General features: G+C 40.6%; 2 protein-coding genes across 6 annotated transcripts in view; one reads left to right on the top strand and one right to left on the bottom strand.

Moving 5' to 3' along the window:
• The window catches only part of NUDT13 (nudix hydrolase 13), a 35446-nt gene that overhangs the window by 18753 nt on the left and 261 nt on the right, over window positions 1–16432 (bottom strand). The window lies entirely within an intron of this gene.
• Window positions 15700–16432, top strand: part of P4HA1 (prolyl 4-hydroxylase subunit alpha 1) — a 79739-nt gene continuing 79006 nt past the window's right edge. For 2 of the 4 annotated variants that reach the window (XM_014858888.3, XM_070490208.1), the window contains exon 1: window positions 15750–16000. The gene's annotated coding sequence lies outside the window, so the exon portion shown is untranslated. Of the gene's footprint in view, window positions 16001–16432 lie in introns of all 4 variants that reach the window. The other 2 variants (XM_014858886.3, XM_014858885.3) reach the window with 2 other exon arrangements.

Here is a 16432-nt window from a genome sequence, read left to right as displayed (position 1 = left end):
TTGTAAGCGGTGTAGCTGCTTTGGAAAACAGTCTGGCACTTCCTCAAAAAGTTAAACATAGGGGCCAGCCTGGTGGTGTAGTGGTTAAGTACATGCACTCTGCTTTGCGTCCCGGGTTCGGATCCTGGGCACGGACCTACACACTGCTTGTCAAGCCATGCTGTGGCAGCATTCCACATACAAAATAGAGGAAGATTTGCACAGATGTTAGCTTAGGGGCAATCTTCCTCACCAAAAAAAAAAGTTAAACATACAGTTACCATATGACCCAGCAATTCCACTCGTGGGTATATATCCAAGAGAACAGAAAACATGTGTTCACATAAAAATTTGTACACAAATTTTCATAGCAGCATCATTCAAAATAGCCAAAAAGGAGAAACAATCCAAATGTCCATCAACTGATGACTGGATAAACAAAACGTGGTATATCCATACAATGGTATTTTATTCAGCAATATAAAGGAATGAAGTACTGATACCTGCTACAACATGGATGAAGCATGAAAACATTGTGCTAAATTAAAGAATCCATCACAAAAGATCACATATTGCATTTATGTAAAATGTTCAGAATGGGCAGATCTATAGAGACAGAGTAGATTAAAGGTTGCCTAGGGGTGGGGGAGGGGGTAGCGTTGGGAAGAATGAGGGGTGACTGCTAATGAGAACAGAGGTGGTTTTTTTCTTTTGAGGTGATGAAAATGTAAAACTGATTGTGGTTATGACTGTACAATTCTCTGAATCTACTAAAGATCATTGAATTACACACTTTCGATGGGTAAGTTGTATGTTATTTGAATTATATCTCAATTAACTGTTAAAAATATTCAACCAAATAATTAATTGTGTTAAACAATTAGACTGCATGGTTAGTAAATACAACAAATATGGTATAAATAACTAAAAGCCTCATAGTTTTTTTAGGTCATGAGGTAAAAATGGTCTTTCCTCAGATATGCTTAAGTTCAAAGCAATGGCTTTTGCTTAATCATGTAGTAATGTAATAAATTAATACTGTATACTTTTTTTTTTTTTGCTGAGGAAGATTTGCCCTGTGTGAGTGTCACAATCTAATGTACACATCAGGATAGATGCGGAGAGGGCTGATGGCCACTCTGAGTTTATTATAACCAGCGTTTCAATATATACATAGCTTACATCTGTTAAACATACACAGATGTTCTGGATGAAGTAATTAGCGAATGCCAAGAATTCTTAGTCATTTCTCAAGGAGCCCTCCCTTGGCCTCTGTTTTGATATTATCATGTTATTGCTGTGCTCCTATATTTTTATCTCGGAGCAGGCAAGGTCTCTTAGGCAACGGTCCCTCCTGCTCCCTATATCGATATCGTTTCTCCATCTGTGCCCCTGGGCAGCCGCCGCCTGGCTTAGGTTGCGCCCCCCGGAGGTCTTACCCGTCATTGGCTAACCGGCCTTCTCACCTCCGGGTCACAGTTTGTTGGCAAGCCTTTTCCAGTGATTATTAACCCTTCCTGTGTCAGGGGTGGCTACACCCTGAGCTAACATCTGTGCCAATCTTCCTCTACTTTTTTTAGTATGTGAGCTGCCAACACAACGTGGCCACTAACAGAGCAGTGTAGATCTGCACCAGGGAACCGAACCCAGGCCTCTGAAGCAGAGCACGCTCAACTTAACCACTAGGGGTGAGCTCCTGTACTCTTTTAAGGGTACAAACTGAGCCTCAAGTCATTGAATCTCAGTGTAGCTTTAGATGGTGAAAATAACAATGTATTTAAAGACGTGTATTAATTCATTGAACAGATACTTATTGCAAACCTATCATGTGCCAAGCATCATGTTAGAATTAGGGATACAATGGTGAATAACATATTGTCTCTACTATCAAAAATTAATTATGCATATACATGTATGTATGGGATGTGTGTATGTGTGTGTGTGAATACATGAGCATGCAAGCATGTGAGACAACAGCCCATTTACTCAGTTTTTGACCAGTTACAGGAGTGGACATTAGGATGTAGGGCATACCTGAGCAAACTTGGAGAGCAATTACAAGTTCATTTTGTAAGCAGGCTTAAAGTTGGATATTGCCTCACTTTATGTGGAACAAGAAATAATCTTAGCAGACAGGGGCAGGAAGAGGTTTACATGAGGGCCCCTTAAATAATAAGTCACTGGCAAAGAGTCCTGTCTGTTTGCATGGCCAGTGGTACTATAAATCACTCGTTTCCTTCTACTCCAAACATGGAGTAATGTTTAACACATAGCAGCGAATAGAGCAAAGACTGAAGGCCATACTCAGCTGGAAGACAAGATGAAACAGAACAATTAGGGTATATCAAGGTCAAAATTATTTTGAATACATGATTTTGTCAGCATAAGGCAGTCACTAGACTGAGTATGGGTTTCCAGTTCCTGTTAATTGAACTCTTACTCTTTTCCTCTTCACCCATCCCTTTTTAAAAAAAATATGATTACCTGTGGGCCATTTCATTGTAGTCAATAGTAATTCCATCAGAAATTTGACAGAAGTTAAAAAAGAAAAAGATACAAAATCATCAGTTTCACTATCAGTTTAAAGATCTGTCAAAAGGCTTTCAAGAACGGGTTATAACTATAGCTAACTTTCACTTCTCTAGTGTCTTGTATAGTTTCATCTTTACCCAACATCCAGAGGAGTTCAGAGTATTTGACAGTGTACACTGTGTGCTTATATTCCCAAAACAAATGTAATTTTTTCTGTTACCGAATCCGATGATGATTTCAATTCTCCAGGCCTCAGTTGGAGATATCCCTAAATCTCTAATATTTTATAATGAAAGAATTATAAAAATACATGATCATTAAGTTTTCAATGTTGGATGAAAAGAATTTGGAGATTTTCCCCTGATTTACATTATCCATACTTTGTTCCTAACTAGTTTCCTAATTTTCAACGCAAATTTAGGAAGTAGCTGTTATTAGTTATCTATTGTCAAAATAATGATTCATAAACAACCACAAAATCACAGAGACATACAAGTGTTTATTTATTTTTTATTTATTTATTTATTTTTTAAAGCTAAATTGTGGAACATCCATAGACTTTTTTTTTTAAGATTTTTTTTTTATTTTTTCCTTTTTCTCCCCAAAGCCCCCCAGTACATAGTTGTATATTCTTCGTTGTGGGTCCTTCTAGTTGTGGCATGTGAGACGCTGCCTCAGCGTGGTCTGATGAGCAGTGCCATGTCTGCGCCCAGGATTCGAACCAACGAAACACTGGTAGAGCGCGCGAACTTAACCACTCAGCCACGGGGCCAGCCCCCTTATTTATTTATTTTTTATTGAGTTAATGATAGGTTACAATCTTGTGAAATTTCAGTTGTACATTAATGTTTGTCAGTCGTGTTGTAGGTGCACCACTTCACCCTTTGTGCCCACCCCCCACCCCACCTTTCCCCTGGTATCCACTAAACTGTTCTTAGTCCATAATTTTAAATTCCTCATATGAGTGGAGTCATACAGAGATTATCCTTCTCTCGCTGGCTTATTTCACTTAACATAATTCCCTCAAGGTGCATCCATATTATTGCAAATGGAATGATTTTGTTCTGTTTTGCAGCTGAATAGTATTCCATTGTATATATGTACCACATCTTCTTTATCCATTCTTCTGTTGATGGGCACTTAGGTTGCTTCCATGTCTTGGCTATTGTAAATAATGCTGCAATGAACATTGGGGTGCATAGGACTTTCGGGATTGCTGACTTCAAGCTCTTTGGATAAATACCCAGTAGTGGGGTGGCTGGATCGTATGGTAGTTCTATTTTTAAGTTTTTGAGGAATCTCCATACTGTTTTCCATAGTGGCTGCACCAGTTTGCATTCCCACCAGCAGTGTATGAGGGTTCCTTTTTCTCCACAACCTCTCCAACATTTGCTACTATTAGTTTTAGACATTTTTGTCATTCTAATGGGTGTAAGGTGATATCTTAGTGTAGTTTTGATTTGCATTTCCCTGATGATCAGCGATGATGAGCATCTTTTCATGTGCCTATTGGCCATCAGTATATCTTCTTTGGAGAAATGTCTGTTCAACAGAGACATACAAGTGTTTACTACTCACACACCTTGAGTGGTTGACTAGGTGAATCTGCTGATCTTGGTCAGACTCATTTACATGTCTAGGATTGGTGCACTGTTGGATAATCTAAAATGGTCTTGCCTGGGACACTGGGGATGAATTGGCTGTGCTCCATGTGTCTCATTTTCTAGCAAGCTAGCATGGGCACATTCTTTTGATGATGATGGCAGAGGGCAAAGCACAAGTGGAAAAATGCAAGTCTCTGTTTGCATCACAGTCAAAGCATATCATACCGTCAGAGTTACAATGGGAGGGTATTACAAGGTTACGTGGCAAAGGATGTTGTGAGGGGTTTAGGCCAACTACAAAGTTAGAGAGAACGGTCCCCACAAGAGATCACCTTCATTTCTGATACCAACTGCAAGTTGAGATGTTCCTCAAACCATTCGTGGTTTCGATAGAAGGACCACAGAGCTCACTGAAAGCTATTATACTCGTGGTTATGGTTTATGGTTATGGTTATGGTTTATTGCAGGGAAAGGATACAGATTAAAGTCAGCTTCTTTTACAGCTTCTTTTAATTCTTTCAGATGAAAAGAAGCACTTAAGGTGGAGTCCGGGGAAGTACCAAATGTGGAGCTTCCATTGTTCTCTTCCCATAGAGTCAGGATGCTTTGCTTTCCCAGCATCAATGTATAACAATACATACAGGATGTTGCCAACCAGGGAAACTCACCCAAGCAGTGGTGTCCAGGGTTTTTACTGGGGCTCCATTACCCAAACCCCCTACCCTAAATCACAGTGTTAGACTATCCAGTTTGACCCAAGGCCTCCAGGCAAACAAAAGTGCTTCTATCAGGCATGAGATTACCTCCCAGAAACTGAGGGCAAAAGCCAGACCTCATTTTAGGCAAGGTAAATTTTTTAACTACACAGGAGTGGATACAGGAAGTAGGGAAGACTTGGGACTATTAGTGCAATCAATCTACCACCGTAGCTCTATTAAAAGTATTCCTTAGGGGCCAGCCCAATGGCGCAGCAGTTAAGTGCAAACGTTCTGCTTTAGCAGCCCGGGGTTCACCAGTTCGGATCCCCAGTGCAGACATGGCACAGCATGGCAAGCCATGCTGTAGTAGGTGTCCCACATATAAAGCAGAGGAAGATGGGCACGGATGTTAGCCAGGGCCAGTCTTCCTCAGCAAAAAGAGGAGGATTGGCAGTAGGTAGCTCAGGGCTAATCTTCCTCAAAAACAAACAAACAAACAAAAAACTTAAAAAAAATTTTAAAAAGTATTCCTTAGATTGGTATAGGATATGCAGTAGTGTTCTTTAACTTCAGGATTGATTTAAGAACGAACATTAACCATAGGCTAATTATAGATGTGATAAGTAAGCATCCTTCTCTTTACCCCTTGTACCAATTAAGATTAGAACTAATCATTACATTTGATAATTTTTTTCAAAGTCATTAAAAAATGTGTAAAACTCATCAACTTTGGCTCTATGATTAAAAAAACAACAAAACAAAACCTCACACAATTCTATATGATACAGCATCCGATGATGATTACTCATATTAATGTAGTACTTCAGACTTTTCCAAGAATTTTCAAAACAACTATCTCAGTTGATTCTCAAAATGTCTTTGTGTGGTTAGTAGGGCAAATATTATTATGGTCATTTGGTGGATGAAGAAATTTCAGCATAAAAGTTAAAATAATTCACTCCGGGATACCCTACTATACTGTCAATGGTAGACTAGGACCTGGGCTCACTGATTCTACCAGTGCTCCTTCCAGACCCAAAGTTTTTCCTCCTACCAAATACTGTAATTCTGTGACTGAATGAATTCCAGGTCTTAAACTCTGAGTCTTGTTTCACCAAACAAAGTTGAGATTTCTGGCATTCTCGCCTGGTTTGTTTGGGCTCTTGACAAGTTTACTTGGGTGGCAGAATGCATGGACTGGCCAAGCTCTACAAATCTTTCAGACAACAAAGTCAGATGCTGTTTGTTTATAAACAGATGCATTCTTCTGAAATGTAACATTATTTTCAGTGAAATATTTAAAAAATTTGTAAACATTTCCTATGCTTGACAGAATAGCTGTTGGGATATTCCCCTGCAAGCTATAGCACTTGAAAATATTTAATATTTAGGACTTAAACTATTTATATTCAAAGAATGATACATTGCTAAGGAAAGATTCTAGAAAATGGGAAAGAAGCAAATGGAGTCTGATACAGCTATCATCCTATTCATAGATCATTCACAACCAAAATTAATAAATAACTGTGCCTTAATATATTTCCAAAACCTGACACAATGCCTGGAATATTGTAGGTGCTCAATAAATATTTGTTGAATGACACAACAAGTGAATAACTAAAATAGGCTTCCTTATTACAACAGTAGCTTGGTAAAAGGTAATATTTTCTTGACACCATTATTTTCCTTTGGGAAAACAAGTGTATCACTTTTGGGAATTCGAAATTTGGTTCAAAACAAGAGAACAGTTGAGAGCTGAGTTGGAGCCTTCTCTAAAATGACTCGTAATACTAGTGCTAGCGTACTACATCAGTTAGATGTGTTTGGTTACGTGCAACTGAGATTTGAGCAAACTTAAATTTAATTTGCTTAAACAAAGGGAATCTGTTAGCTTCCATAGCTAAAACATCCAACTGTTGTTCAGGGCTCAGATACCATTGGATTAGGATTTCACTCAGTTTCTCTCAGCTCTACCCTGTTTCATGTGCTGGCTTTGTCCTCAGGCTGGCTTCCATCACGGTAGAAAAATGGGTGCCAGAAGATCTTAGGGCTATTTACTTTTTTGTTCCTATCCAGGGAGTATGTCTACCTTCAGCCATGAAGCACTCGATTTGGATCAATTTAGGTTACAATCTCTACCTTCTGAGCCCCTATCCAAACAATTCTGAGGTCAAAGGAACGTCATGAATTGTTTGGGACCTGGGTTAAGTGCTCATCCCTAAACCAATCACTGGCAAGACAGGTTGTCACATTACTGATGTGAATTAGGCTTATCAGGGCAAGGGGCCACCCTCGATTTGAGAGTAAGTAAGTAAGTTTCTTGGAACTGCAGTTTGATGTAGTTTATTATTTTTGGAATTATTTCTGTTATTATCTCTGCTAATATCTCTAAAGCCCCATTTTCTCTTCTTTTTCTGGGACTCCAACTATACATATGTAGGATTGTTTGATATTGTCCCACAGCTTTTGGATGTTCTATTTGTTTTTCACTTTTTTTTTTCCTCTGTGTATATTGGTTTGGATGATTTGATCTTTTCTCAGCTGTGTTGAGTACACCAAGTCCAAAGAGAATTATCTCTGAATATCATGGGATTTTTTCCCCTAGCATTTTCGTTTGACTCTTTCTTATAATTTTCATCTCTTTGCTCAAATTCCTCATTTGTTCATGCATGCTGTCCACTTTTTCACTAGTTAATTTTCACTAGTTAATTTGAAGTCTTTATCTGATAATTGTTCCAACATCTGGCTCACCTCTGAGTCCATTTCTGTTGCTTACTTTATATCTTGACAATGGGTTGTTTGTTTATTTTGTGTATCTCATGGCTTTCTAATGAATTCTCAACATTGTGTGTAGAACAGTACTCTTTTCTGGTAAGTAATGTCCACACCTAGCAATGAACACACCTCCTCTTCTTTCAGGTCATTAATGTAGGGGGTTGGATCAATCTAGTTAGAAGGTGAGCTAGGGCTTTGTTGTTGCTAGTTACCTTTATTACATCACAGACTTCAAATTCCTTTAGCAGGAGGGTGCTGTTTCATCGTGCTTAGTGTGGGAGCTGGGGTGCCAGAGAGTTTTTCTCAGTGTTCCTGCTTCCCCCTTGGCTTTCAATTGTCCCTAAGTTCTCATGCCACAGAGGAGCTCTCTCTCTCCACATTCAGCATTAAATTGGGTTTGTGATGGAGATTCTTTGTTGTCCTGGTCCAGTCACAGTCTTAGGCAGTTCCTGTGTCCCTGTGCCTTAGGAAGTGGGACTTTTTCAGTGTCGCCTCCCTATGGCAGCCAATTCAGCCTTTTATCTCTGCTTGGTCTTGGGCAAGAGTTTCCTGCTCCTCCCTCAGCAATAGTGGACCTCATCTTCCTATCAGTTTAGGATCGAGGGTCCAGGTGGGTTTCCTGCCTCTCCTCCAAAGATAGAGGGCTTTTCTTCTATACTTCCTCCATCCACAAGGGATCTTTGCCTTTGCCCTGGGGGCCAAAGGGTTTGCTGCCCCTTATCCAGTGGCTTAAGACTTTTGCTTCATAGGAAACAAGAATCTGAAGAAAAAGGACTAGGAGAGGCTTTATGTCCAACTCCTAGCCCCTGCCAATTACCTCCTTTATGACTGCACCATTCAGGGGCTCTTTGTGATCTCCTGCCCTGCCTCCAATTTTTCATCTGAGCATCAGTTAGCTTGTAAGAAGAACTTGCAAGTGCGATCTCCCCTTGTGTCTGAGGCTCCCAAATTACATGCTAGCCTACAACTGGCCTTTAACAATTCATTAAAATTTTTGCTGAGTTTTTTCTTGCTCTTCCAAAGGTCTAAACTGTGTGTCCCATTTCTTCTTGGAACTCAGGTTAATTGGTTGCCTTGCAACCTCAGCTATCTGATATGGTCAAGAAAATTTATGATTTTGTAGATCTTCTGGCTTTTTTCTCATTGTAAGGGTAGGAGCAAAATTCTTTGCAGTTTTCTACATCCTAAGAAGTAGAAGTCACACCCAAGCTAAAAGGCTGGGCAATTTGAAAAGCTTTAATAAGGCTGACAAGAAGGGGAATGAATACTAGGTAGGCAGCCCACAGTATCCATTCCAGGTACAAATATAATCAATAAATCCAATCCTGGGGGGCAGCCCATTGGTGTAGTGGTTAAGTTTGCAAGCTCCGCTTCAGTGGCCTAGGGTTCATGGGTTTGGATCCCAGACACAGAACTACACACTGCTCATCAAGCCATGCTGTGGTGGCATCCCACATACAAAAAAATAGAGGAATTGGCCTAGATGTTAGCTCAGCAACAATCTTCCTCAAACAAAAAGAGTAAGATTTGCAACACATGTTAGCTCAGGGCCAATCTTCTGCACCAAACAACAACAAAATATATATATATACACACACACATAAATAAATAAATAAATCAAATTCTGGTAATAGGTTTTGTAAAGGAAAAGCTTGACTTTGTTTAGGCAGTATCTAAGTTAAGATAGACTAGGCAATGCTGCAGTTATAAACAACTCTAAGTTTTAGTGAGTTAACATAACAGAAGTTTATTTTTCACTTGAGCTACATATCCAGTGGAGGTTGTCAAGGCAGTAGTAGAGAGTTTGGGGCTTTGTCCGTTGTAGGAACTCAGACACCTGGACTGATGAGGGCTTCATCTTGATATGGGCTTCCGTGGTAACTGCAACAGTGGGAAGGGAACATGGTGAAAAGCATTCTGATTCTTAGACATGCCACTAGCATTAGCCAAAGCGAGTTAGTTGGCCACAACTAACTTCAAAGAAGATTGAGAAGAGCAGAGCTTCCGTCTGGGAAGGGAAAGATCCCGGAAGTATTTGGTGAGCAACACTAATGAACACCGTGGGAAGGTATCCTTGCCTTACCAACCAACAGCAGAAAGATATGTGCAGTTAATGTGTGACTGACTCAAGCTGAACAGAGTTAAGTCCAAAGAAATCATGGATCAATTTTAAATAAGAACTGCAAGTAGAATCAGAATTTTTAGCCTTTATATCAGTTTTTATTGTGATGCGGAAATCTGCTTTATATTGACAAACATTATTAATTGGCAGAGTAAGTTTGAAGTCTGTGATGGCCCTTGTCATTTCAAATCCAGTAAGATTCAAAATCCAACTCTTCAGCTTCTCTAAAAATTCGGCTCACTTTTCCAACTTCCTTGTTTTAGTTGTTGATACCACTATTGTGACAGTTTTCCAAACTAGAGACCATGCTACAATTTTCATGCAACTAATATGTCCTGCTTTACCTGTTGGAGGGTACAATATGAGGTCATATGCCTTTTAATATTAAAATTAAAGGTCTTAATGCTCCTGTACTGCTTATTGAGAGATCTTTTTTCCTCTCTGTAGCCCTCTTCCTCAGATAATTCTTGTGATTTCAAGAATGCTTACCTAATGTGAGGGTTCATTCCTATTACTACATTCACCTCTAGGAGAGAATATTAGGAAATTTACTCAGACCCTTGAGGATTGTTATTGTCTTCAGCCATTGTTTCACTCATGGTCATATAAGTGAGTGTATTAGTTTCTTATTGCTGCTATGACAAATTACCATAAACTTAATGGATGAAACAATACAAATTTATTCTCTCACAGCTCTGTAGGGCAGAACTCTGCCACGGGTCTCACTGGGCTAAAATCAGAAGTATTGGCAGGGCTGCATTCCTTTCTGGAGGCTTTCGAGGAGAATCCATTTCCTCGTCTTTCCCAGTTTCTAGAGGCCTCTCACATTCCTTGGCTCATGGCCCTCTTTCTCCATCTTCAAATCAGCAATGTAGCAAATATCTGACTTTGCTTCCATCCTCACATCTCTTTCTCTCATCACAGCTAGGAAAAGTTCTCAGCTTTAAAGAACCCATTTAATCAGATGGGGCCCACCTGGATAATCCAGGCTAATCTCCCCATATAAGGGTCCTTAATTTAATTACATTTGCAAAGTTCTTTTGCCAAGTAAATAGTCACATGTTCTAGGGATTAGGATGTGGACATCTTTGAGGGGTATTATTCCGCCTGCCAAAGCGAGCATCCCCACTGAGGCCACATGATGTAGGTGGTCTGGCAATCCCATTGCAGCCACTTTCCTCAATGCCATAGCAACAGGATGATAGTGACTGGAATGGTTTCCACTTTCAGCTACATTCTAGAAATACCTCATCTCTTGACTTTCATGTCCCTACTCACGATTAAGGAGGAAGTCCCTATCACTCCTACTACCAAGGCCCACTCCCATGTCCAGTGACATGGAAAACTCATATTCTCCCCTGCATTTTTCCTTTGTTAAAGGTAAACAACATAATGTTACTTCACTGTTTAAAATACTTCAACGCCTTCCCATTGTACTTGTTACACTACTAAACAGGCCCTGCATGATTTAGCCTTTGCATACCAATCATAGCAGTTTCTCCGTTGCTTGTTGCACTACAATCACACTGAATTTCTTTCAGCTTCTCAAATGCACCAAGCTTTCTCTTGCCACATGGTCCACACATACGCCGTTCTCTGTCTTTAGAATGCTCTTATTCACACACTTCATCTGGCGAACTCAGGTCTCAGCTTCTGTCACTTTTTTCAGTGACCCTTTCTCTGTGTTATGAATCTAAATTACGTCCTTCCTATTATTCTTTTCCATAGCACCTTGTTATTTTCCTTCATTACACTCACCAATACTTATTTATTTATTTAGTATATTGTTTGTTTCTTTCAAAAGACTCCAAGTTCTACGAGAGCGGAAATCATATACCTACCACTTAGCATAGTGTGACTCATAGAGGCATACTTTGGCTCATATAGGCAAATATTTATTGGAAGAATGAATTCCCATTGTCACAAGTGCATGCTTTAACTCTATCCAATAAGATTATAAACTCTTTCAAAGCAGAGACTGTCTAATTAAAGTTTTTTATTCCACAGCCCAGTAGCAGTATCTCAGACACAGTAGGTAGGTATTCCATAAATATTTATTCAATGGATCTTGGATAACTAGACTCTACTTTTTTTCCTTCTAATTTACATAGCATAATATTTCTAAAATATAGGTTCCATCATCTTAATCCCCTGCTAAAAAACCTACCTACTATTACCTATTTCATCAAATTCAACTTCATTCTCCTAACTCTCAAGTAAAGTGTGTAGTATTTTATAATCCTCACAACATAATTCAATGCTTATCCATTCTCTCAAATGATTTCTAATTGTTTCATATGTGTGAATGCAATTTGATTAAAGCTGCTTTCAGTTACAGGGTTTATGTTTATTTGGCTTCCCTTTTTGTTGGGCACACAGGTGCTCAATGTTGAAGGAAGAAACTATCATTCAAAATGTGAAATAAAAAGCTGATTTATTATTTTCTTTTTTTAATTGTTTTTTTTGGCTGACGAAGACTAGCCCTGAGTTAACATCTGTTGCCAATCTTCCTCTTTTTGTTTTTTGCTTGAGGAAGATCAGCCCTGAGCTAACATCTGTGCCAGACTTCCTCCACGTTATATGTGGGTCGCCGTGACAGCATGGCTGATGAGTGGTGTAGGTCCCGTCCAGGATCCAAACCCACGAACTCAGGCTGCCAAAGCAGATCATGTTAAACTTTAACCACTATGCCACAGGCTGGCCCCCTGATTTATTATTTTCTATGTGAGGAAGCACTATGCAGCAGACACATCTCTCTGCCGATTTTACACAGCATTTTGTGAAAGGTGGAGTTCAGGGATTGGCTGACTTTCAAGGTGGGAGTGGGTTGACATCAGCTATAGAAGCATGATTACTTTGGTGGAGAAACTGTTGACAATTGACTGATTTTCAAAGATGTATTAACTACAGTAAGGCTGTTGCCGTTTGGTAACTTTAAAAAGTGGGAGCCTGTTACTGATTGGCTGGTTTGTTAGAGGCTTGGTCACAAGGTTGAGTTGCACTGATCTATTAATTGAGTTTAAAATCACTTCTGGGGCCAATCCAGTGGCTCAGTGGTTAAGTTTGCATGTTCCGCTTCGTTGGCCCAGGGTTCGCCAGTTCGGATCCTGGGCGCAGACCTTTGCACCTCTTGTTAAGCCATGCTGTGGCAGGCGTCCCACATATAGAGTAGAGGAAGGTGGGCACAGATGTTAGCTCAGGGCCAGTCTTCCTCAGCAAAAAGAGGAGGATTGGCAGCAGACGTTAGCTCAGGCCTAATCTTCCTAAAAAAAAAATTAATAAATAAAATAAAATAACTTCTGCTTATTAGTTGTTACCATAGCTACATAAGAGACTGTTCCTAAGAATATAGGACTTTTAATATTTTCTTCAAGAAATATTACTAATTGATGGGCACATTCAACTTTTTCAGATGCAAGAAGAAGAGATTTATTGGGGGTTTATAGTATAGCTACAGCAGCTCTCTTCTAATGTTTGACCTTTCAGAGGGGAGTCATATCATTCTTTGTCTGTTCCCCAAGGTATCTCTCATCTTCATTCTAACCAAGCAGGGATGATCAGGTTCAATAGTCATAAGTAGATTTGATATGAAGTGTCCTTTTTTGGGCCATGATATTGATAGGGATAGGTTAGAAGTTTCTTTCAGCATCACAACTCATCACTCATAATATAGTGTAAATTTTTAGGATTGTTGTCACATTTGGGAAAATCGCAAATAAAGTTATTTAGTATACGACTTGAAAGAGTTCAGGGCACATCAGTTTTCCTTAAACTGATGACACTCTAACTAGTTTGTTGTGGATATCCTTATTAAATTCTGATAGAAAAGAACTTCCTTTTGTTGGCTAAGCATTGGTAAGCACTAAACGTTTCATTAAAATTTTACACATCCAATAAATGGAAGAATTTCCCACAGATTAGCTTCAGACTCCCTAAGTTTCAACTTTGCTTCTCCTCTATTATCCATATATTTTTGATGCTAGGACAAAGGGCACATTCAAATAGGTATAAGATGTCTGGCCCTGCACCTTTGTTTTACAATGCTGGGTGAGTGGGCCAGTGGGCACAATGGGTGGTAGGAGTATTCTTGGATGCCATTCCTACACTGGGACAGCTGCAATATCTTAACTATGTATGGAAGTGACTGAATTACAAAAACATATCCTACTAAACTCAAACCACATGTATTCAAACTGAATTTCCCTTCAGCTAAATTTTAAAAATGCCTGCTAGCTACTCCAACACACTAGACAAGGGGAAGTGTGACAGAGGAGAAATCAGTAAGGAAAGAATTAGCAGTCTAAAGATTGCAGTTAAAATTTTTACTTTTACAAATTTTACAAAAGCTTATGATCATATAAACATATTGCTAGGGCCCCTTCCAGAGCCTTGTAAAGGGCTAGTGCAATGAAATCCCCTGAAGCTGAAGTTTTCTTAGCTTCAAAGCAAATCTGCCTCAAGATCTGGAGCCATTTTATTTATAGGGTGAATTGTCAATTTTCAGAGTCAGCTGTATATAGGGCTAGTAGATACATTGATTACAGCTCCATTCGAGGCAAAGATTTTCTAACAGGAAGACATCTTTGCCTCTTTATCAAAGGGCTCCCTGCTATTTGTTTAGGTTAGCTGTTCTCAAACTCTGGTCTCACTCCTAAAAAGTACTGAGGACTCCAAAAAGCTTTTATGTGGATTATATTTATCAACATTTACTGTATTAGGAGTTAAACCTGTAAAGTATTTGTTTATTAATTCATTTAAAAACAATAATAAATCTGTTACACATGAACATAAATATTTTTAATGAAAAATAACTATATTTTCCAATGCAAAAAGAGTTTAGTGAGAAGAATGGCATTATCTTGCATTTCTGCAAATCTCTTTAATGTCTGGCCTAATAGAAGATTCTCACATCTCCTTCTGCATTCAATCTGTTGCAATATCACAGGACATGTAGTCTCTGGAAAACCCCATTGTACATTCATTAGGCTGAAACGGCAAAGACTGTCTTACAATGAAATAATTTTGACCCTGTGGACCCCCTGACCACATGAGAACTGCTGATTTTAGACATCACTATATCTACTTTCTAGTTGCCTAGGGCTCCCAGAGAACCCTCTCTCTATTTCTGTATCTGAATAATCAACCCCACCTCCTAGATAAGAGTCAAATGTTAATTTTTGCTATGTTTTTTAGCATACATGGAAAATTCTGAAAACGATTTTTAATGAATAACAAGTCTTAGAGAAGTCATTCTTCCCTTTCACAGACAAGGGAAAAATATCTCTTTCATTGTCCTCTCACTGATACTAAGGTTTTCTTCTTTTAAGATTATACTGACTAAGGCAAATCTTAGACTGAGACCAAACACAACATTGGGTGCCTTATATGCTACAACAACACAATCTAATATTTACCGAGTCCTTTCTGTGTGCTAGGTATATGCTAAATGCTTTACATACATTATCTCATTTAATTGTCACAATAATCCTATGAGGTACCTACCGACATTCCTATTCTAGATGAGAAACTGAGATACTAAGAGGTTAACGCCCAGCGTTATACTGAACTGAGCTGGGAATTGAACCCAGAAAATGTGTCTCCGGAGCGCGCAGGCCATTATCTACTCATAGAGTATAAAGGTAAGAAATGAGCCAGATTCGTATAAAATGACAGTAGACGTGAGAGACGGAGGTTTGCAAAGCAAAAAGCCTCAGGGCCAAGACAGCTGAGATATCAAGCCTGGAAGCACTGTATTCCCATCCGAGGCTTCCTTTCTGCTTTATTTTCTACGCTTCTATGTTCCTCTTCTCACATTTAAGATATTTCATTACTGGTGGCTTCGTCGCCAAACCTGAAATTAAGGCACTAAACCACCCGACAAAAGCGAGCGGAGCGAACCCGAGCTAACCGCGGTAGCGGGGGCTGGGCTGCAACCCTGCGCAGGCGCGTTCCATCCGAGGCCCGTCTACCGGCCCCGCCCCTCGGCCTTAGACTCCCCGCGGCCGGTGGGGAGTAGGGGTGTGGGCCACGGGTGGGGGCGGGAGAGCGGCCGAGGCTGGGCGCCTGCGCAGTCGCGGGGGCGCTGGTGTGATGGAGCTCACGTAGCAAGGGCTGCAGTCGCCTCCTCCCCAGCGCTGCTGTCGAGGCCTAGAGGTTATAAAAGGGCTAACTGGCTCCCTCTGCTGCCCAGTCGTGCCGCCAAGCGGGCTGAGGGAAGGGAGTAGGTAGCCAGCTCGTGTGCAGGCGACAGGGGACTGAAGATCGCGCCGCCCCCCGGTCCCGCTTCGCAGGTAAGATGCTCCCCCGACCTTGGGGACTGAGGCTGAGGCCCTTGGGCAGCCCTGCCTCTTCCCGGACGGCTGTGGCGGTCCGGTCCCTGTCTCCTCTGGTGGGATGGCTTGAGGGTGGGGGGTTCTCCAGTTTACCACAGTTTACCACAGCAGCCCAGTACCTTCTCTGGAGACTCGGCCTCTCGCCCTGCGCCCCGCGACCCCCGGCTGCCCCAAAGGCCCTTCTGCCCTTCTCCGTGCTCCCCTTCCCACCTCTTCCCTGGTCGGCGCCCCTGACCGTGGGCTCTGCTGCAGCCTCTGTCCCCGCCCCGGGGACTAGGAGTTTCTTGAATATTCCTTCCCGCGGAGTCACCCTGTTAATTTTTCCCCGAGCTTCTCTCATACCTGGTCCTCCTTACAAAGCTGAGGGTGACGCGGGGGTGGGGCGTGGGT

The sequence above is a fragment of the Equus asinus genome, chromosome 2 (genome assembly GCF_041296235.1).
Source record: "Equus asinus isolate D_3611 breed Donkey chromosome 2, EquAss-T2T_v2, whole genome shotgun sequence".
NCBI lineage: Eukaryota > Metazoa > Chordata > Mammalia > Perissodactyla > Equidae > Equus > Equus asinus.
The sequence above is the reverse complement of the archived record's forward strand: the minus strand, read 5'-3'. Positions and strand labels throughout refer to the sequence as shown.